The sequence below is a fragment of the Barbatula barbatula genome, assembly GCF_947034865.1.
Source record: "Barbatula barbatula genome assembly, chromosome: 20".
Taxonomy (NCBI): Eukaryota; Metazoa; Chordata; class Actinopteri; order Cypriniformes; family Nemacheilidae; genus Barbatula; species Barbatula barbatula.
Window position 1 is genome coordinate 10650498 of NC_136783.1, and position 24358 is coordinate 10674855.

The window sequence follows — 24358 nt, forward strand, 5'->3', positions numbered from 1 at the left end:
AAACTCAACGAACAGAAACGTATGCCAACAATTTCTGTGTTAATTCTATTAAATAAAACCATCTATAACAGAAAGGCTACAAATAGCAATCCTTATCACAACTGTCATTTTTATTACACTTATATTTAGCAGAGTGACGTGCACTACTACCGGAGGCAGTTCCCCTCTGTCTTGGCACTTTCACACTGCGGTTGTCACGGCCACCATTAAAGCTCTAGATTGTACTAGATAATATTTTGCATCAATTTATTGGATGTCGATGAATTATTGAGCTGCTTAAGCAACGCCTGAGCCTATTCCCTCATTAGTAGGGTGACCAGACGTCCCGTTTTTCCCGGGACAGTCACGTATTTCAACTCTAATTTTAGTGTCCCGACTTATTATGAAAAAAGCATGATTTGTCCCGTATTTCATTGTTAATATATATTTTTTTTTTCCTGAGTGATAGCGTGCGTGAGTAGCCTACTCCTCTCATACGGAATAGCCTAATGAAACTAGCAAATCACCTCATAGTATATTTTCGAGAAAAAAAATTCATCCAATAAGAGAAGGCAGAAGGACAATTCAATTCCATCCAATCACAATTCCCCCAATCATTCTCAACTTGCAGTTAGTTAGTGAAGGCGGAATTCGACATCAAGTGTAATGTATAAGAGACGAGACCACGGATAAGCTTAATTGACTCACTCAAGTTCAAAGATGTCAAAGAAGCGTTCCTGTACATTCAACGACGATCTTCGGAAAGAGTTTAAATTTCTCAAAAGAGAGTCACAATCAGAGGCAAGCAAATTAAGATGCGACATTTGCTGGGCTCGCTTTTCTATTACTCACGGAGGCCGTGATATGCACACAAAAAAAGCACATGGACGCTGCTAAAAGTAAGTGTGCTACTCCAAGTGTCAGCGAATTTTTTGTGAAGCAAAGTTGCGAATCTGATAAAGTACATGCAAGTGAAGGACTTTTAGCATACCATTCTGTTATTCATGGCCATAGTTTTCGGTCAGCTCACTGCACTGCAAAATTGATAATTTTCTACATTTATTTTTTTACATAGCTAACAATATTATTAAGTGTAAATACTTGTATGTGTGCAGTAGGTGTTGTGGGTCTGTGGGTTCTGTGACTGTCCCGTATTCCACTCTGAGAAATCTGGTCACCCTACTCATTAGACTAAAGCACCAGACTCCAAAGACTCCACCAAAAATTATGAACCCTCCACCTTGCATCAACATCTGTAACTGTGATATGTTTTTTTAAATCGTGAGTCAAACATAACATGTAGTTTCTATAAATATCGTCCACCAAGAACTGTTCTGTAAGGTGCACTCCTGTGATTGAATTTTACTATCTTCCATTCTCTAATCCATGCCGCTCAAGAGAATTGACAAACGCATCAACAACTCAAACCCTGAACCAGGGAGATTAATTGGCCACCTCGATACAATAATGTTTTAACAAACGCATTCGAAAATCCTCCTTGCAATCCAATGCACCCATGTATTCAGAAACAAGATAGGATCAGACAATGATCCTCCACCATCCATGCCGTCTTTGCCAAGAAAACAAGACTTCTAAATCACTACAATGTGATTCAAACTCAAGGGAGTTAGTCAATACACAAGACGACACTTTCAGGGAACTCCTCCCATAAAGCCTGCTAAAGATGCAGGGTTTCTTTTCAGGCTACAGTCCTATTAGCTTGGGCTTGGTCGCAATCCAATTTAACAAGAATGCCACTTTTGATTTGCATCTTGTTGGCCGAGTTTCAAACTTTATAGCATATTAATTCCCTGGGTGCCATGCTTGAAATTTATGTCAGTTTTCAAATAGGATTCAAGCAAACTTGCAGAAGCCACAAAATATCTAATCTAGCTGTGCATAGCAGACAACACAAAGCTACATACAGTTATGTTAACAATTACTTAATAATAAACAAGTGTTTTCATATTTAAAATGCTTGAAAAATGGATTGACGTTTTTTGATGGCACAGTGAGCTGTAAATGCGGTGAATGCATCTTGAGCACACTCAATAAAAACAAAGATGAGAATCTCTCAGCTTTAACATGATCGCTTAGCACTGTTATCTGTGTTCCCTTGCAGAGTTTGCGCAGATTCCTCAGACGGAGTTATTGTTCACAAACATTGAGCTGACTTTCATCAGAGCATAATGCTTGCATTTCCTCAACAAGAACATGTAAAATAATCATAATCACTCGAGTGTTTTGCCTATGTATGTTTTATAAATGAGCTAATATGGGCAGTATGCTTTATTAGCGGCTTTTTCATTCGCTCATTATAAAATCTGTTCTGTATATTTTGTCCATTTTGTGCCTTTCAATTCACTTTTTTGTTTACACACATTGCTTTGCAAATAATCAAAACAAGATATTATGTCTTGTTTGTTGATAGGCTATAGGCCTACTCTAATTATAACTTGCAGACAACTTAAATTGTGACATAATTATAAAAGCAAATTTTTTTCATTCAACATCATTAAAATAAACAAATAATGAAACATCCGTTTTTAAGCATTTATTTAATTGTCGTTAAATATTATAAGTTTCATAATTTCAGTGTAATAGAGACAATTTTCCTCAAATTTATTTTAATTTGATTAATACAAATTAAGAGTCCGTAAAAAACAACTTAAAGGAAATAAAATGGACTTTGTATAGGCTAGTACATATTTTAAGCCCAGGGACAGAGCAGCCAAAGCAAACAAATGCTAATCGCGTCCCTTCTTGCAGCTGCTAAAATGATCCAGGGGTTGGGGCGTGCATTTGTTCTGTAAACTCGGAGCAGAAAAGAGAATCTTGCCATTTTTACTACACTGGGAGCGTTTAAAAACGCTAACATTTTTATCAGCATTTCAGGTGATTCAGGCATCACATAGATCCTGTGATCGGTGATTGGTCAATACTGGTTCTAACTATCAATAATCAGCTCCATAAATCCTGATCGGAACACCCTTCCAATAATTTATACCTTCATAAATATCTAAGTACTTTCAAGAACCTTCTCAAACTGTTCTGAAGCACGCGTTTTATGTTTGTTGGCAGACACTGCTAGTAGTCAAATGGTCATAATCTAAGTGAAAACAAAACAAATCGCTGGTAATCTGTTTGCCACAAGATGCAGTGTCATCATCCACTACCATAGTAAAAAATATCGTATTTTGTATTTTCGTATAAAGTGAGATATTTTAAAGAATTTAAGAAAACAAACAGTTTAGGGCACCAATTAATTTTTCCTACCTATGAGAGTCAATGATTGAAAATGGCAAACGTTCTTACAAATATCTTTCTCCATGTTCATCAGAGCAAAGTATTTAAACCACAATGAAATGACATGACGCTGAATAAATGAGAGAATTCAACTTTTTGCCTGAACTATCACTTTAAGCATTTTTTATCATTATCAACATCAGTCATTTTCAAAGTCGATTTGCCGATAAATTAATTTATTTGTGAAACGTGATATTTGGCTCCAATGTAGCCAACTCTGTTGTAACACGCCCCCCTCAGGCCTAGAGCAATTCCCGCCCATCTGATTTGCTGAAAGTCACGAGTTCCGCCAATCAACGCGGAAGGGTTAAGACACTGAACGGATTGTATTTCTCAATGAAAGCATTTGCAAGCTCGACCTGCTTGAGTGATCGCACATCAGTTGACAGAATAGGCATTTGCACATTATTTTAAGTCATACCAATTCACAAATACAAACCATTTTAAAGCACCAAGTACTCGCACAAGCAAACGGGACACAGCCGTCACTTAAACCTCTCGTATCAATTGTCAGATTGAGTCATTTTTTGCTGTTTACTAAGCATAAATGTTGAGACACACACGTTATAATGACTGTCTTGGCGAGAATACACGTCAGCACAGTCCGTTGTCTTCAGTGAATAAATGTGAACAGCATCTGTAAGTTAATAAGTGTTATTATTGTTTCAGCCGCCTTTCTTTCTGAAACGCGTCATTAAAACAGACTAAAACTCTGCAAATACTCATCATAGAAACGGACTTCTTTCTGCCGAGTAGTGTTTATTTCTGTCCTTGCAGTTTACCATGGTGTCACTATATTAAACCTGTAGTAACCATGGTTTTTGGGCAAAGTTTTTGTTAGCGCTCTTATTATAATTAATTTTAAACATTTTTCATAATCGACATCGACCCTGAGAAACGCATATCGGTCGACCTCTAATTACAAGGGGTTTCCTCAAATATGACACCAACATTTTTTCTTTACACCACTATATGTGGATATGGTGTGTATTTAAAATTGGGTATGCCGAACGCAGGGAGAAATCCAGGAACGGCCCAGAAATTGGAACATTTGCAGCATTTTTTTAATAATTCCTGCAAAAGCATTCTTGTCTTTGACCCTTCCCTCACTCAGTTCTTCAAACAAACAACATGTGCCCTCTATACTAGGAAGAGGACTCCGAACTGCTTCAAATTTACAAGCTGAACTTGAACTTCAGGTCACACACATAACAAAAGTATGCGACCGCCTCCGGGTGGAGGAGGGGTGCAGCGGAGGTTTCGTCTGTCTGACACAGAGCAGGAAAAGACAAATGAGCAGTTAATGCATGAGTCAGAGTAAGACTAGCTTTAGTCCAACCCTCCCCCAATCACTACCAGCAAATCGCACACAAAATGCACAGTATGGGCTAGATATTTGCTCTTGTATAGATGTCAGGAAAACTCAGTGCCTACAACTCCCTAACTATGTTTTATGACTGTTAATGATGTATCATAAACGTTATAATAATGATAATGATTGTTCTTTGGGTATGATTTTGGGGGGAAAACCAGTTTGGTGTCATTTGACTTTTACACAAACAAATAAGTAGTTTCAAAGGACAATAGCATCATCGTTAGGGTTGGGCCCTGCGACATTATAAAGTGAGGCACGTCTAGGCATGAGTTGCACATACACACATCTTTTTTACACCGCACGAGCTGGGCAGTTATAAAGTGAGGCTTGATTGTATTGTTATTCTGATGTTATATGCAATTAAAAAGTTAAAAGTGAGGCGCATCTTTATGCATCTTTGTCTTCTGTACAATGAATGCTGTGCAGACTTGCGTCTTTATACAACATGGGCTGCGCATACATAAGTATTCTATATGCAACGCAGGCCAAGACAGGCCATTCTGATCCATACAGTGCAAGCTTATATGCCCCTTTGCCTTGTTCATATTTGTTTACAACGCGATTTGCAGTCTGCGGCACAGAGAGTCACGTGACCAAAGTGAAACATTTGATGGAATCGCGATGCCGGCTTAACATCATCATGTCTGTGACGGTCAGCTATCATCGATCAGGCATCATCTATCGGCCCAACCATGATTATCGTACATATTGAAATCACTAGATGTGTGTCAGCATGAAATATCAATGACGAAAGCCAAATTCTTGCTTTAAATGTCACAACAATTAATAGTTCATACTCAATATCTTTCGACAGATTGCGGTGAGTAAACTTTGATGATTAATATCATTACATCAAGCTGGTTTGTACTTGCAGGACAACTGCAGGGTTACTATGACTAAGTTCAGAGTAGGACACAGTAAAATTATGTTATTTATTAATAAAAATCTGAGCCGTTCAAATCATATCGGGTTATGAGTAAACGTGGTGAACACAATACTTTAAAATGAAAATGTTGTTTCAAATACGCAGTCTAGGTTACCATAGAATGTCTACAATATAACGTAATATAACATAATATGCCGTAATCACATGTCAGTATGCCTGGGTGATATGGCTGAAAAGATTATCACAATAACATTTTCCATATCAGAAAGCGATAATTATCACAATTCTTATAAGTTCAAAGCAGATTTAGCTCCTGTATGAAATTTGTCAAAACTAGTCGGTTAACTGCATTATTAAACAACTGTGTATTGCCAGAACATGACAAACACTTGCCAAAAAGCTGAACATTTAAAAAATGTGAGGTAGAATTTACAGAATAATCATATTTCTTAGTTTCTGCTTATTCTTACGTGTTGTTACGTGTTTAAAGATGTAAGTGGGATGATTACGCAACAATTGCGTGAGGTATTGTTTGTCATGCGTGCGGGTAGCAGAAACAGCCAGAAATGCCGGGCTCAACGTTAAAGTCGTTTAATTTATGAATTAGGGACTAACAGGAAAAATACAACAACAAAACATTGTAAATGTAAAAAAGAAAAAAACAACAGCGAATCAAGTACAAGAGTGTCACCAAATCAATAAAATAATCAAAACATATCTACCATAGCCAGTTTACCCAAAACCTCAATCCAACTATTACAGAAAATGTAGAAAGAAAACCGAAATCTTCAGCGAATTCGTCGCCATAAATAAACTACTCTAACTAAAAAACAGACATACAAAGAAAACGCGCTGCTCTCCTTTAACTCCCGGTAACAAAACCCAGATCTTACAAGAATTTCTTGTTTATAATTTTGATAATTAATAAAGTATACAAGCTTGAAACCTCCATGCCGACTGTTAAGATCCTTAAAACAAAGACGGAGCCATTGTATTGCATGTTGATTGTTGTAGTTCTTTGGAGGAAAAAACAGGCTTTTAAGAAGGCTATGGAACGGTACCAGTCTTAGGACAAATTCATTAACATTAGTTGCAGTGAAATGTAAACTACATTTTCATGTTTCAAGTTGCTGAAATTACAGTAGTTAATTTATAGCCTATTTCTAACAAACGAATATGAATTTACAAAGAACAACAGCTCCGATCAACTTATGGTAATAAATATATTTATGTTAATCACTAAATATTAGGTTGGTATTTTATACAAATATTTGAATAGCATTTTTATTTTTCGAGTGATTATAGCGGATCGAATATTCGTGCACATCCCTAAACCTGGCTGACCATTTGTTTGCAATGCCACTGCTCTGTGTTTTGTCGGCCTGCAAATCGCCAAAGTAGCCATTTTAAAACGACTGAGGTTGTGTGACATTTCCTGACGGCAATGATTTAGCTGGTCAAGGGCACCGCATTATCTTTGGCATTGGTTAATTTTCATTCTCCACTCTGTCACCTTTGGAGCTTACTTTGTATAGCCGCAAAGCTTTCCGGAAGCCCGGCCTGTACCACACATGCGCAGCATTTCTTCTGCGTAGCTCACATTATATCGCACATTTAGCAAACATTTTTTATAGTTTTATCAAGGAAAATTATATCGCAATAATTATTGTTATCTTTTTATCGCACAGCCCTCCTTTTTGTATTTGTTCCACTCAAACTGATCATTCTATAGACTAGTATTTTTATTCTTACATATCGTTATCTCTAAAACCATGTACACCAGCACAGTACAGCTGATATCTAAAATTAGTCAGCTAGCTAGGGGTGTCACTATACTTCATAGTACGATATCAAAAGACTATGACTAAAACTGAACAAAATTTGCACCGATTACAGGGTCTATTTGAAGCCTTCTATTTATCATGTAGCATTATTTATTAAACTATATGTACATTAAGTATTACAATTAAGAGAAGACAATTTATCATGGATTGACAAACAGACTTTAAACTAAAAACTATTGTTTTGAGTCAGTCAGCCATCAGTTTTTTCTAATACACTTGAAGGACCACAGGTGCACAGCAACAAAAAATACAAATAAGTAACAACTTCGATATCTGTATCTATAACTTTGCTTGTTTGTGGGCATTTATAGAGGGAATTTATGTCCGCCATTTCGCAAGAATTTCGCAAAAATGAAGCGAATTTCACTCGCGAATGAAGCGAGTAAAATCCAAATGTTCAAGCGCCCAACTACTGCCCTTACAACTTGCAGTTTCTGGGAATCATCCACAGAGAAAAGCTGAGCGTGGTCAAGTCAACCACATAAGGGACATCAGCAGTGTGCTCCCACTCCCCACACACACTTGATCCATGATAACCCAGATAAATTTGGTGTTGAAAAGCACTTCATCAGTTGTAGAATTCTGCATAGTCGGAACATCTCGTCTAGTAAAACACATCAAGACTGACTTGTCCAATGATGTGAGATTGAAGTGCAACATAATTTTTGCAATTCAACTTGGTGCCACTTGGTGTTAAAAAAAGCACACAGTTCACAACTAAAGCTCACTTGTCTGCGATGTTAGCTCGCAATGGAAGTATGTCACATACGACAAACCAGACATATAGCTTTTCAAACTACTTTGTCTTATTGCTCATTCCCACCGAGTGGTACGGTTCAGTACAGTACACTACGGTATGCAATTATTTGCATTACTATTGTCAAAGGTTGTGAATGGTAGCAAACCCTACCGTACCTCTTTTTTGTGACCCTTCATTGGGGAACCTTGGGGAAGTAGTCTAGTTCCCAAAAGGGTGGAGCTAGACTCACTGCAGAATAGGGCTTTAGCTATCGATTATTTCAGTAATCGAGTATTCTACAGATTTTCCATAGATTATTCGAGTAGTCGGATAATAAGTACTTTTTCTTTATAAAGGACAATAATAACTATGCAAGAGAAAATAAGGCAGGTCTCCTAAAATGAACAACAAATTTGCTTCCTTTTTAAGAAATATTGTATTTCTGAAATTGCCTACATTTATATTATTGAAAAAACTAAACCTACATTTTGTACATTCCATTGGCATATTACATTATAAATGCAATATATAATAAGAAACATCAATAAAAATAAATTGAATTTAGATGTTTACCTTTGAAATTATTCTTTCTATGCATAATTCGTATAGTCAACCTAAATTAGTTAACATGTTTCAAAGTTTTTTTTTACTATTAAATAGTGATTTATTTTTCCACATAAAATACTTAAGTTACCTTGACGTTTATTTTGGCAGGTTGTTGGAAGACGCTTATTTTTTAGTGTGTGTTTGGCGATAGCTTCACTCAAACAATAAACTGTTTGGGAAATAAACTCTCAGAGCAACTCTGGAGATGACGTTCGTGTCCTCATACAGCGCAGATGCAGGCAAATTAATAAGCTCTCGTAATGCATGTAAACCTTGCAGTTATTTCACTCATACATGCAGAACAGCCAGATGGCATGTTTAAATAACAAGATTTGGTTTAAAGATAAGGAACGTACCGAGCACTATGTTCTCTCACCATACTAACACACACACAGTGTTTGTTGCTTTCTTGCGGTTGTCAGAGCAGAAATGAAAACCTCTGACCTCTGTATAGTTTTCTGTAATTGATTCTGCAGCGTCTTCTGTGTTTACATACAAAACATGTCCAGAGTTTAGCGGGCTGTGTGTCAGTAATAATGGTCCGTGGGGAAACGCAGTGCTCCGTGTGTAATGGAATGTTAATGGTTTTAAACAAAGCTTCGCGTCTGCCTCACATATTATCGTATTCGAATTAATCATGTTTCTGTACCCTACTGCAGAATGTTGATTGGTTGACAAAGAAAGAATAGTCACTTGCGTGTGATACAGGCCACTTTTTTAAACGAAAACCACGTCTCACAAGTGAGGGAACCGTTGGCAGTGGAAACCCACACTGGATCAGGGTTTGCCGTTCCTAACCGTACTGTACTCACTCAGTGTTTCCCACAGGATTTTGAGAGACCTGTGACGCTGGTGACGTCACAAACAAATTAGCATATTTGTGATGTCATCACACGTTGACTAGTGTTGGCACCAGATATCTGTTTTGCTTCTACTCTCTGATCTTTCACATTAAACTGTATTTTATAACTGAATTCCATCAGCAGTCACTTTAACTGCTGCTAAATCCTTATTTATAAACGCAACATCACCGGCCAAAATCACAATACAGACAGAGCGGCTATATGCGATTTCTCTTTGTCGTCACGGAGTTGCTGTATTATGAACGCTTCTTTGGGTCCATTTACACCTGGTAAGTGTGATCTCAGGCACATCGCAAGCTTCTATGCCCCTTTAACCATGTTCATATTTGTTTACAATGTGGTTTTCAGCACAGAGCAACGAGAGTCACGTGATGAAAATTATACGATGGCATCATCTATCAACCCTAATGTCAAACATTTTTAAAAGGTGGAGAAACACGCACTCTTAAGGCTAAAATACACTACAAGACTTTCGGTCAGATTTCGCCTAGATTTTCAGTCTGTGCCAGTCCGCAGATTTGATCAGTGAGTGCGTTTCTATCTGACACTTTCAAAAAGTCTGCAAGTGTATGATGTCTAGTTTAAAAAAATCTGTTCAGATTTCAAAAGTCTTGTATTGTATTCCACATTTACTAAAAACATTATGGTATTTTAATGAAATTCAGTCAGACACACTGATAAACCATCATAAACCGTGCGCTAGTGAAACATTCAAAATACAATGTATGCTCTAGATCTCATAAAGCGTATGATAACACTACTGTACACAAAGAACTGTAGACGAAACAGACTCAATCCACGTATCTGCCTTTCGGATGACATAGCGTACCTATTATTACTGTCAAAGAGTTTCCTATCGTATATTTTATTTCATAAAGCATTCAAAAAGATACTTCACATTTTGCATTATACAGTATATACTGATGTAGTACAATGTATCTTCATACCCAGCGAGTGATCGACAGATCAGTAGACATAGTCTTTCATTCAAAGTACACTGAATAATGCAAACATAGTCTTCTCACATGTTTTACTACAAATGTTAATGTAATAAACAATGCCACCAAGATCGCAAATATCTCGCTCTAGTTTGTTTACCAGCTGCCCTACTTATTTGATGTGATCACTGTGTGCGGCCAACCACAGGAAAACGGCTACAGTTCAAACAAGATTAAGATCACAGTCTTACAGACAAAAAGCCAAAAACACAAAGTTGTTCATTTACGTAAAATTCAAAATCAACTTTCCGAGATACATGCTTCCGTTTATAATAAATGAAGGCTTTAATACTGCATCGAGCATGCGTCCATTGCATAACAAGACAACAGTTACAGCAACAGCATTCCTCGATGACCGTGCAAAAAAATAAGACAGGCCTTGTTCAAGAAAGCCCAGGCCGGCATTTTCAAGCCCACACCACCATCTGCCCATCTCATGTCTAGCACACAACCTTGGGGCTCTACGGAAACAGGGTCAATGCGGCGGCTGCACTGCAACCGAGCACACAAATGTCACGTTTCAACACGTCAGCTGGACCACTACGATGCTGCCCGACGAGGGAGAGCGGAAGGGAAAAACAGACGAGAAAAAAGCGTAATAGATCAGATATGCATCTCCCATCCCCCACGTCTTGCTCCAATCCAATCCACTCTCAGGCACAAGTTACATAACTGTGCCACTCTTCCACTTAGGGAAAGACGCAGATTTCAAACAAAGGCAACAGAGACTTTGGATGTTACATGATTCACTTACGCAATCTTAAAGAATCCAATTCATGATCTAAATAATAATACGAATTAAGATTAAGTCATCATATTCCTTACAGTTGTGTTATAGGGATATTTTTGACATGTTTTTAAAGGAAACGATGCTTAACCTTACCCATCGCAAAAACAAATAAACAATGTTTTAGGTTTGTGGTAGTAAAGTAGGTTACATGCAGACTCTCACAACGGGAGTTTCCCAACACACATGGCCTTCAGATTACACACACACACACACACACACACACACACACTACTGCTGCCCATCCCCCATAGCACACTAAACACTAGTAAATACTGTCATACAAACATCACTATTACTTCTCATTCTCTGTCCAGTCAGTCATACAGCATTGCTTTTACACCGAACAAATGTATAATAAACAAATCTATTCATTCATATTATATCTTGACTTTTAATGGTTGTTGTAGTGACATGCATTTCACTTGTTAATGATGTGATGATGATGTAGTACATTTAATTAAAAAGAAATAACACATTTTATGCAAATGATTATACATTCAAGGGACTGTTATTCAAACAAGCAGTTTGTCTATTTAACACTGTGCGAGTTGATCTCCCCTCCCCCACTCTTATTCTAGAGTTAGTGCATTGCCCATGACACTGTCATGTGTTTCTCCTGCTATACAGTCTTTAAATAAACACAGACTGTAATTCACATTCGATGTTATTCATTAAAAAGCCTTCAGTGTGTATATCAAATAAATAAGTGCATGTGCTTTTAAAGGGAAGCATCACCTCCCTAAAATAGCAGAAAGTAGATAACTTTGATCAAATCTAGATTCAGACTGACAGCTAAACAGCTCTGGTGTCACACTGATATTGAACCATGATAAAATACACCAATCATTTTAAACACCAAAAACTATGTAAACTAATTTATAATTGACTTGCTGTTGATATTATAAATAGGTGTCTAATGAAATTATAGTTTGTGTACACAAAACTATCAAACACTGAAATGTTGCTGCATTTACGCACACACATACACACGCCCGCGTGCGCGCACTCGCTCACACACACACACACACACTACTGCCCATCCCCCACCCAGCCATATCCTCTCAAATAAATGCCCTTGCCGAATTATAAATCGTTATACATTATTATAAAAACGCCGAGTGCTATATAAACACCCCACTGATGACGTATTATCGATATAATGGTTAAAAATGAACAAAAACACTTACTTTAAACCCGGATGAGCGCGAGGGGTGCCTTTCACTGCTCGTGTGGAATTTCCTCCTCCCCGGTTATTTTGTGAAATAGTGCCCAAACAAAGCGTTATAAAGCTGCTTTGAGGCGACAGGTCGTCAGATAAATCCCCAAATAAGCGTCCGGTCCCGTTCGCATAGGCGCAGAGCGGAATAAAAACGTTTAAAAACTAGATTTAAGAGCGATTGAGGTGCATTGTGGGGCTGTTTGCTAGTGGAGAAAGAGCCAAACGGTTCAGAACCAGCCAACGGCTTCAGACACTCAAACACTGGAGAGGTGACTTTCCAGGCGAAAATGGGGGAGGCCTGGGCGGTTGTCTCTGCAGCTTTGTTGAAACTGAAGGAGAAACGCAGACATCGCTATAACATTCGCGTTTGTTCCGTCGAAATCGACATTTATCCAGCGCCGAGGAATATGTGTATTATTTAAGCGAGTATTATCGCTTCGATAATGTACGTGACTGTGCTGAAATTAGTTTCGGTGGGAGGAGTATTACATACATTGACAGGATTTTATATAAGATACAAACGGATTCGGATAAAATTGTGAAAAAAAGGAATATATTTTTTTTAATCATTTTATGTTTGCTTAAAGGTGTGTTATCAAGTAACACTTGTAGTTAAAGTGTTTATTTAAAGATAGGTAAACAAACAAAAAATAACAACGTTGTATGACTATAAACACGTTTTATTATGTATTCTTTGCTTCTTAAAATTAAATGTAGAAAATACTCATATTTAAATCTGTTTGTTACACCATGTGGGGGAGGGGCATAGCTTTTCAATAAATTACAAATGACATAATTCTATCATTATTTTATTAATCACTTGGCCAGAAGTAACATGGATTTTGCTGTAATAGCATCAATGTTGTTATTTTCCCTCAATAACACTTCTGTGTTATTCTATCCCTCTGTGTCCTAGACAATCATTGTGTTCAGAATGGAGTGTTAGTGTCCGTTTGGCTGTAATCTTATCAAACCTCGAAGTGTGTAAGAACCTTGAACAGAAAGACCCTCCTTCCCTCCAATTTCCTGACATTGGTTCATGTGGTTGTGTCTGAATAAATGAAACGATTTTACAGGCAAAAAAACCTCAATTTGAAATCAATAACATTCAAACATTTAAATGCCCACTACATTTTTACTTTTAAATCATTCTTTATGTCTTATTATAAGATATTCACATTTCTATAAAATTACCAATCATTGAATGTCATTGTTTGTTAAACAAAAAAAACATCCTGCTCACCAGTGCACCATATGTCCATTACACTAAAAACCCAACATGCAAAACATCCACATACATATATCGAGTGTCCGCCATAATGAAAATGAATTAGTCGATCATGGATCCAGCTGTGAACCTACAAAGAACAAGATGGATACTGGGACTCACTCCCATGACTAAGATTTTAATGGCTGCACTAGTTCACAAAGCTACATCCGAAGCCTTGAAAACAAGAGCACGGCAGCCATCTGGTCTTCCCTCACTGGGGACACTGATAAATTTCACAACATTCAAGGGGGAAAGAAAGACAGGGAGGCCGGATCAAGCTCGATTGTTCAGAGCGTGTCACAAAAGATGCTCTTTTGTAAGCTGTTGGGAACAAAGCAGGGAGAGGACGGGTGTCAGTGTGTAGTGCAGAGCTCTGCTTACGGTTCTATAGGCTGCTAGTGTATACAATGTGGGCAGCATGAAAGATTAGTGAATCTTAAACAAACTGCGTGTAGGTGTGCTGCTCAGGAGTATCTATAAATAAAATGCGTGTTTGGACCTAAAAAGCTGTTTGAATGAATGGTGTGTGTGTTGCAACAGATGTTGTTACGATTACTTGCACAAGCCATATTAAAAGTTTGAATAATATATCAAAAGTCACAAAAGATCAATACAATTGAAGCGTCCGATTAGTTAACTGTGCCACGAGCAGTATACAGTTTACAAAAATCACCCTTTTTAATTCCTTTTATTGGCCATTCTCCCGGAAAAGCACGGCAAGGCGAAAGAAAGAGCCTGCCCACGAGCCAACCGACGAGCGGGACCTGCTTACCATCAAGATTACCTGCCCTGCATCAAGATAGGCTGCGTTCCAGCTCGTTACTCATGCAATGGTGAACATTAGGTGTGTCTGTTTGTTCACAGCATTTCAGTGATGAATGTTACATCAACGGTGGATATAATGCAAGTTTTGGAGATCGTTTGAAACTGATAGATAGCGCAGTGCTAAGGACATGACCTGCACATGGTAAGTCAAACTAAATCATACGTCTGTTTTGTTGGCAATTGGAATGTAAGTGCATAATGTACAAAACATGAAGGGATTAATGTGATGTGTGTTGCTTGCTCGTGCTGTAGTCCGTCCCACTGTCCCCACTAATCCCACCTCTAGCACCTCGTGTTTTATAATCGAAATAATCGTATAGTTGAACCTCTCTTTTATAAATTTGATCAAACAAAATTCTCTTCGAAGATACGACGTATCCAATACTGCTGTATAGGCCTGTGATATGCGATCTATAAATGTGTACATATATTGTATGTACATAAGAACGCCATTTCCCTCAAAGTTCTACCCGGCAGCTGAATGGTAAATCTTTAGTAAAAGCTTACTGTTGTGAATTGAGGTTACACTTTTCTACAATGATTTTGTATGTACATGCACCTTATAAATATATATAAAAGCACATTGACACAAAATTCTACAAAGGGGAAATCAAGTAGAAGTTATTCTTGGGAACTACGGTTCACTATTACTGAGAGAAAAGACAAACAGAGATAAGAAAAAAAACTATATTTTGATAATAAACTCTATTACTCTATTACACACTAATGGCCATTTCGGTTGACTTTAGAACACAAATACCTCTTAAGGAAGCTAATGCACAAAAAAACAATAAAATAAAGTGTTTTTAAACATTATTGTCTATTCCTTAACCTAAATAATAATTGTTATTATAATTAGTTAACACGTTTATTTATATTATTATATCAGATTATACATATATCCAATGGCTACTATACATACACATTATATAAATTAATTAATGAAAGTCTATTATAATTATGCACCATCATATTACTGCATCAGTTGGTGCAGTCTTTTCAAACCCTCGCAAATGGCTGTAACACAAAACGCCATCGGGGAAAAAATCCACTCAAACACTCACTTGCACCATTTCAAAGATGTATTGAGTTAATGTAACAGTAAGAATTGCACCCCTATCGGCCATAAGTTACTCAGAATGGCTGGCATGTGTAATAGCTGTGTGTGTGTGTGTGTGTGGGGGGGGGCTGGGCAGAAATATAAGATTGTCTCCACCCCTTCCCTCCTGTTATTTATACTGTCTTAGGCAGGCCTGCGGTTTTGGCAGACACTGAATGGTATTTCCTGTTGAAAAACCTTGCGTAATTTTTCATTTTCCAAACCCAGTTTTTACCCCCTTCAACCAATGTTTTCTTTCTGGTCTTCCTTAGAAGTAAAACAATACATCAATTTATTTTTTATTTCTAGATTTATATCAATAAATGCATATACTGTAGCTATTCCCTGTCCGTAATGGCAGCTGCTTCTTGCCTTTCTAATCGAGTTTACATCAGAAAATGGGCCGTTGTAAACTACAGAAAAGCAGCGCAGCTACAGTTAGAGATTATGTCTGGGGCTGTGAGACTCTGCAGAATCCCACCCATCCCCCACACTAGCTTGTCAACTCATTTTTGCCTGGCTGGGCATTGCCTGCAATAGATTCCACCCCACCCCCTCTCCTTTGCTCAGTCATTCAGACTTGGAAAGTCAATAACAAGCTGACATCATCATTGGTTTGTATATTACTCTGGTGCTCTCAGACCAGCTATCTGCTAAAAGCAGATCAACTGTGTTTAAGGAACGGTTACAGATAAAAAATTAGATGAGGGGTAAAGGATGCTTTTGTTTTAGCCGGCCGTGTGTGTAGCAGTATTTGGCAGTAGTTTGTGACCTTCACATTTTACATGTGGTATCATTTTGACTAGTCTAATAATCCTGTGGCGGGTGTTTTGCCTCAGGGTGCCAGATCAGTCACTTCACAGCAACCAAAACTTGCAGATAAAAAATCACTCCTAGTTCTCAAAGCCCATGTGACGGTAAAATGTGTGGCTTAGGTGTTGGTTTAAACATGGGCAATTGTTAGCGCGACCTTGACATTTCACAAGCTTGTGAAGTTTTACTAGAAAACTATTTTCAATTTCGATGGGACAGTTCAAATAAAGGATGTGTACACAATTAATGTTCATTCACGCTATTCTTACAAATACTGGCGTCATAATTTAGAATAAACAAGTGTTTTGTGGCATTTGTTGTATCAGTGTGAGTTACTCTTTAAAGCTACAATCTGTGAATTTTTTATAAATAAACAAAAATTAGTTATTGAGCACACATAATACAATAAAATTTTCGTCAGTTGCGATCGTCAGCTTGTAATAATCATTTATAATTTAACTGTAAGGAATAATTTTGCAGGCAATCAGTATGACGTCATTTCATTTCAACCTACGTAAAGATAAGTTTGTACAGTAACGTGCAATTTTGTGTTTCAAACAGAGATGGCGATAAAGTGGAAAAAGTTACAGATTGCAGCTTTAATAAACATTTTGTCTGTTATATCTTCTAGAACTGGCCACAAGATATATGTCATGTCATACCAGACCAAGATTATCACTGACCTACTTCTGTGATCATGACCAGAAACGAACTGGGAAGCCTATTTATGTGAAGATTCCAAAAACAGCTAATGTTTCCAGAATAAAACTGTCGAATAACGAATTTCTCTTAACAAAGAACTTTTTCACCTGGCTTTTGTCAGCCTGTTACCACAGACAGAGTGAGGAGGGGTGTGTAAGTATATTTTGCCAACCTGATCTCATCAATCTGTATATAAATGACACGACTTTATGCTTTTCGAATGCGTACAATGCACACGCCCAAGTCCAATTTACGATACGCATATCCTTCCCATTAACTTAAGTGGACAGCAATGCGTGCAGTGATGCAACAAAATTCTACTATTTATTGTGGTGTAATTTTTCCATCATGACGTGTAGAGTGTGATGGTTAAGTTATTCAGTCGTTGTGTTTTGTTTACGTTTATTATTTCGTTTACACAATTTAGAAGCATTTAAGCACATACCCCAACCCCAAAACGTAATAGTTTGTATATTATACAATGTCAAACAAGACACATAACAGGCAGATACGGCTACAGATGCTATTCATAAATGGCAATTGTTCCAAGCGTTCCGAGGCCGAAGACCAGACCCAAAAGCGATCCCCTTTAGGTGATCCAAAATATCAAATATTTAATAATATGTATTAATGAAATCGTTCTGCTTTCCATAGACGCTAATGGGAATGATTGTTGTATCACATGCGCACAAAATCTTTTAAGAAGTGGTGTTTTATGGTAAATCACCAAACAGCATATAGAATATTTTATGAAATTATGTTGTTTTCATTAATATGTGGCAATGCAGATATGGCAAACATGGACAATTTCAGATGATATCCTGATATACTTCATATATACAGTAAGTACAATACATCTGTTGACTATCCTTAAAAACATCATCTTCCGCCGCCCCCTCTATGCCATGCTTGTTGGAATAAATCCATGTTTAACAGTAGGCTGATCCAACTAAAATGCAACAGGGACGACTACAGAAGGTCATTTCTGCCCACTACCATAAGACTTCTCCACACATCTACATGCATTACGCAGAGGAGTTATTGACATTTTGTGAAACCAGGTCTGAATCCACAATCAGTTTTTATGAATACACAATGGTTTCTGTGGATAATAACTGCTTTATTCACGTTCATCCATACCCGTCTGTTTGTCTGTAGGTCTACCTATCAATAGTATATTTTATAACAACATTAAAGATTAAAAAGTAATTAAGTCACTATGAACCTAAATTACAAAATGATGTAATTCATTCATGTTTATACTGACAAAATGGCCACTGGGCATTTTCAAACACACTGAAATGCTCTAGATGCTCTCGTCTTCTTTGACAGCAGTCAATGCCAGCAGAATCTCGAAAACAGATATGAAGGAGAACAGTGATTTTTCATTTCCAGATGCTGTAGCCCGTCCAAAGCCGTGGGCTGACACAGGTCCTGGAATGGGATTTAACACGACTTACTTCTGCCGGCTCTGTGTAGACACACATGGTCAACAGAATTCCAATCAATTAGGCACACTGGGGCTCAACATTCCAGTCTTTTGGGGTTGTTTTCTCACTCCATCAGCAAGCACCGGAGTCTGCCAGAAACGCCAATACATCAAGAGGCCCAGTACAGGGTCTCTGGAACCCCTGTTTCAGGCTATATTTAATTCGGTGAAAAACAGACCTTTTATGTTTTGTTCAGTGAAGCTGAAATGCTGTGATGCTCGCCACTGCTTGATCTGGTTGATAATTGCTCTTCAAAGCTCACCTCAAAGTCTATGATAATGGGGCAGGCAGATTCGATCAAGGTGTGACACTGCCCATTGAAAACCCTATGAATCCTGTGAAATGAAAAGAGCCGTTGCATGCATTCGCAGTAAAAAAAGAAAGCTAATTGTTTTCCTGTTTTGCTCTTTCTTTCATTGTTTTAATACATTCAGTTTATTCAGTTCATTATCTCTTTAAATGTAAACAATAAGGACAACAAACATGTCCTTTTCTAATTGCTGATTTCCATACTAATGTAACTCATCAAGAATAAGGAAGTCATTACCTATACACATGGAGACGCACTTTAGATCCACTCGGCTAAGTAACCAATCAAGAGTTAGAAAACTCACAGCTGGAGGCCTTTTGTTCCACCCTCGTCATTAGACCCACATGTAACCTATAAGTGTCTTCACATTTTGTAGAATATTGCATATTAATTAGATAGCTGTTTATTTGTGGCAACTTTACAATTAGCCACATTATTCCAATATAGATCACAAACAAAGCGACGTACCATCGCTGTCCTTCTGATGTCCAAATTCACTATAATGGAAATGGAAAACACTACTTTTCAAATGATCAAATGATTGACAAGAAAATCACGAAATATGGATACAAGGTTTCAGAATGACTTAAGTAACCGAAACTAGCACACAACGAATAGGGGTTTAATGGGTTCACAGCAGGAATGAACACAACAGAGAAGTCAAAAACATGGCAAAAATAAGGTAGTGCCAAAAACGGGCAAATCCAGGAATAACAGCTCTTCAAAAATGTATATAAATCTCACATGTCACCAATGTTCCAAAAATAAATAGTCACAATAACATCAATAGCCGACAATATGTAAACCATGAGGGGAAACTTAAATAATCAGATAAATGATGTGCAGGTGCAGGTGCAAACTAATCTACAATGGCGGGAAGTGCAAGGGATTCTGGGTAATGTTGTGTGTGATCAAACGTGTGGTGAAAGTGAAAAGGGAAGATAGAAATGCAGCGCTGATGCAGGGGGGTGTAGCCGGTGGTAGGGCAAAGGTTGTTACACATCGAAGCAAAACTTGACTTGGTTTAGTTAGATTCGTTACTTTATTTGATCAACATTGTATATTGTTGAACTATGGGGTTTATATTCAATCATTTCAATGTTTCGAAGACATTTAATGTACAATGTCAAATCTGGGTCGTGGAACAAAACCAGTTGAGAACCACAGGTCTAAAATTGTCACTTTACTGTCTTTATTTTCCTTTTTTTAATCAATATAATAAACATTTATTATAGGGTCCTCAAGCTCTTTGTCTGATCGAACTGCTCTGTTACACAAGCACGTGTGTAATGTACACACTTCCAGTATTATGCAATTCCAGCACATATTTATGTTAAAGTTGCCCATTTGGCAGGAAGAAGATTTTGCATGTTAAAACATCAAAGCAGCCTTGAGAAGAATCTTGGTGTGGACCCATATGGCGGGATTCAAGGGGCTTTTTCCATTATGCAAAATGCCCTCTGTTCTGACTGTAGGCATTGAGAAATGGAGGCACTCGGGAAACTTGTGGGGTGTGATGCACAAATTGTAGAGGGGGAGGGGCAAACTCCATACTTTTCCTGATCCCATTATCTTTGAAAGGGGGCAGAAGGGTCAGCTCCCCTCCTTGTCCATCACAGAGACGATGGAGAATCAAGATTGAAATGAAGCGCTCTGCTCGTAGACGTCTGGCTTTGGCCATAATGAGGGGAGACTTCTGGTGTGTGTGTTATACTAGTCTATGGTGTTCTGTGCATACTGACTTTTAGCTCTTAAAACCGTTACATTAGTGCTTAAGCAGAGCGGTGTGCCATTCAGAAGAAAATGCCTTTGAAATTTCAATTCAACATGCCAAGGTTACAGAATGTATCCAATATGACTTCTGTAGAACACAAAAGAAGATATTTTGAGAAATGTCTCATACAATACAATACATACAATGTTAACGGGGTGTTGTTTGGTTACCAACATTGTTCAAAATATTTTTTTGTGTTCTGCAGAAAAACAAAAGTCATACAGGGTTGAAATAACATAATCTTAAGAAATGTAAAATTTTGGGGTGAACTGTCCTTTAAAGTTGTTTGTCAGTGGAACTTGTGATGAAAATTAAGCAATTTGAACAGTGTTGAACATTATTGTTTGTTCTGTTTTAATGTTTGTTTGCAGCAAACAATGCAACAAGTGGCTCAATAAACAACAATACTGTAAATTACATCATTGGTGGAAAAAAACACAAATATTACACAATACTAAACATTTCTTGTGTTTACTCCGAAAGTTTTAGCTGCCTCTAGTCTGACTCCATATTAATAATGATACAGTTTGGGGCCATGTTATTCGATCATACTGTCATTCGTTTTTCATCAAGCCTAGCAAGCAGCTCTCACAATATCTGTCGCAAAAGTAACCACGGTACCCAAGGTTTAAAATGAAGCATTTATACTAGCCTCCAGCTTACACTTCCTGTTAGCTGCTGACTAAGCTGCATGGGGAAGACTGGTAATTTCATGCCTGAAAGATTCCGACTTCTTGCTGTTTGCATACTTCAGTTTGGAGGCCACAATAAGCCCAGATAAACATTGACTGCGGCTGCAGCTCCGGTGGGAATTTAAGAGGACATCAGCGATGACAGTACGGCACACTATGAATATGGAGGAAACCTCAGAGAGAGTGTGAATTCATTGGATCATAATAGTTTTCTACCCTGTCGTAGCCAGCTTGAAGTGAAGTTTCCTTTAGTCTGTAACTGGAGATATGCGGTAGAACACAACTTTGTCTATATGCAAACCGAAATCTCCGCAGATGGCGACGCTGTGCTGACCTAGTTAAGCTGGATCTGAGAGTGTGTGAGCTCCCATGCGGCTGCTCAATTAAAAACCCTCCTTACTCTTTCTTCCAAAGCTGCAACTTTTCATGTGTACGTGTGAAGAACTGTTGAGACAATGAGACTGTGAACTACATTTCAGTTATAAATGTTATGTGAAAATGATTTCCCTTTTCATTTTGAAAAAGGGTTTTAATGTGTGTAGTCCTATGACAGGGATGCAAACATGGATCTAGGATATTGATATGTTACGCAATAAGTTGCCTTCAAAATTTTGTTGATCTCTTGGTTACCATTTCTATTTCCAACTCTTGGTTTTAACTGGTAGCCCTGGCCACAGTAAAATCTAACTTAAATTCTACATGCGAGTACATTAAAACTTATTCAAATCTCTCTTGATTACATAATGACACACAGCAGTTTTGTCCTTATTGTGGATAGAATATTGAATTGCCATTTTGTAAAAGTTGTAAGTTATTTGTAGTAAGCGGTTTGAAGGAGCAATGTGGAGATTTTAGCGCATCTAGGCTCATTCCACCCCTCCCCCTCCATTTAGAAGCACTACGATGGCTGATACAAGACAAAGATGTCATCAAGTTTTCGTTTCTACATATTCAGATAACATTTTTATGAAACACACTCAGTAGAGCAGTTTGTCCGTTTAGGGCTACTGTAGAAACAACATGGCGACTTCTATGCAAGGGGACCCGTGGTGTATGTATATAGAAATACCTAATTCTAAGGTAATAAAAACATAATGCTTCATTATGTAAGATCTTTATACACCTCTGACGACACACAGTAGTTATGTATACTATACTGCATTTCTATCAATAGCTCCTCCACAAATTACACACTGCACCTTTAAGGGGCCGTTCATTTACAGAAAACGTGTCTTTACATCTAACGCAAGAAGCAGCTTAGAATGCCAGGGTTTCGAGACTGCGCATAAAAGTTGAAATTCTTTTCACGACGTGTTTACTCAGAAAAACAATATAAGAGTAGCACAGCAAAAAGAAGTATGCTTTAACTTATTTGGACTTTATTGGTTAGTAAAACTCATAGCCTATATAAAAAACGGAATGTTCATCAGGATCTATTTTGGTTGCCAAAGCCATAAAACTGCCAAAATAAACAGCAAGGTCCAGAGAGTATGACTTATGTACTTTGGCTTATGCCAGTAAGAACGTTAAACGGGGACCTTGATCATCTCTGCAGCCCCATACATAAACAACAAACACTTTTAAGCTGTCTCGCTGGTCTCAGATCATATAACACCCCAATATATTCAGCATGTCCAATTGTGGCAGTTCCAACTGTCAGGAGGAAGTCTCATCTAAAGAGTGCTCACCACGTCCAGTTCTCCGAGGGCTTTCTTCAAGTTGATTTATGTCACCATGAGAGGAACTGGCCATCACTTATCTTGTGTGTGTGAAGGAGATGAGTATGTGAAGATAGACAGGAGACCGGCTGAGCTGTGAGACAACAAATACATTCTGACATTCTTTTATGTCTTACGTAAGACTCAAATGTAAATCCGGGGTGCAATCGGACACCAATATATAGTCTGTTGGGGTTTTGATTTCTCCCTTGAAACAATGCTCATGGTGAAAAATTGTGTGACCTCAAAAGCAGGGATGATTCTGTTTCATCTGCAGGCTGTGCATGAATTATAAATGAAGCTTCATCTGCTCCAGAGGATAGAGCCAAAGCAGTATAAAAATACCCCACTTGTCTCATGTTGCGTGCTGGAAAAAACAAAAAGGAAGGCGTGTGCTGCTTTGCCAGACCTTTCAGTCTGAATAACTGACTGTATATGCAGAGCCGGGCATCTTTTGTGTGGATTAATTTGTTGGCTTTATCAATGGGTGATGTTATCAGAGGTCAGAGGAGACTGCAGCAGACAGATGTGTCCGTTGTGTGATAGCACAGAGATAGATAAATGTCACAGTTCAACCAGAATGTCAGAGACTGACAGAATGAGAGGAACAACCACTTTTGTTGCATATGTTCACTAGTGATCCTAGATAGAGATGATAGATGGATGGTTGGATGGATGGATGATAGAGAGAGAGAGAGAGAGAGAGAGAGAGAGAGATAGACAGACAGACAGACAGACAGACAGACAGACAGACAGACAGATAGATAGATAGATACAGACAAACAGAACGGAATGGAACACAACAGTCCAGGTAAGCATGTCCAATGAAATGGTCAATAAAAAGGCAATGCTTGGTGTGCCTCCACAGGCTGATATGCAACTGTCACAAACGTTCGTTAACAATTAAATTATGATATGTACACATTGCAAACCGTTTGGGGTCTGAAAGATTCTGAAAGAATTAATCACGATTAATCGATTTCAAATTAACTATTTGTGGTTATATAATGTGTGTGTGGTGTGTATATTTATACGATATATAAATACTCAAACATAGACT

The 24358-nt window shown here is 37.9% G+C and overlaps 1 protein-coding gene across 3 annotated transcripts in view; it reads right to left on the reverse strand.

Moving 5' to 3' along the window:
- The window catches only part of tbl1xr1a (TBL1X/Y related 1a), a 48550-nt gene extending 35464 nt beyond the window's left edge, over nucleotides 1-13086 (reverse strand). The window contains exon 1 of one of the 3 annotated variants that reach the window (XM_079482463.1): nucleotides 12574-13086. The gene's annotated coding sequence lies outside the window, so the exon portion shown is untranslated. The remainder of the gene's footprint in view (nucleotides 1-12573) is intronic. The other 2 variants (XM_079482464.1, XM_079482465.1) reach the window with 2 other exon arrangements.
- Nucleotides 13087-24358: the final 11272 nt, after the last annotated feature.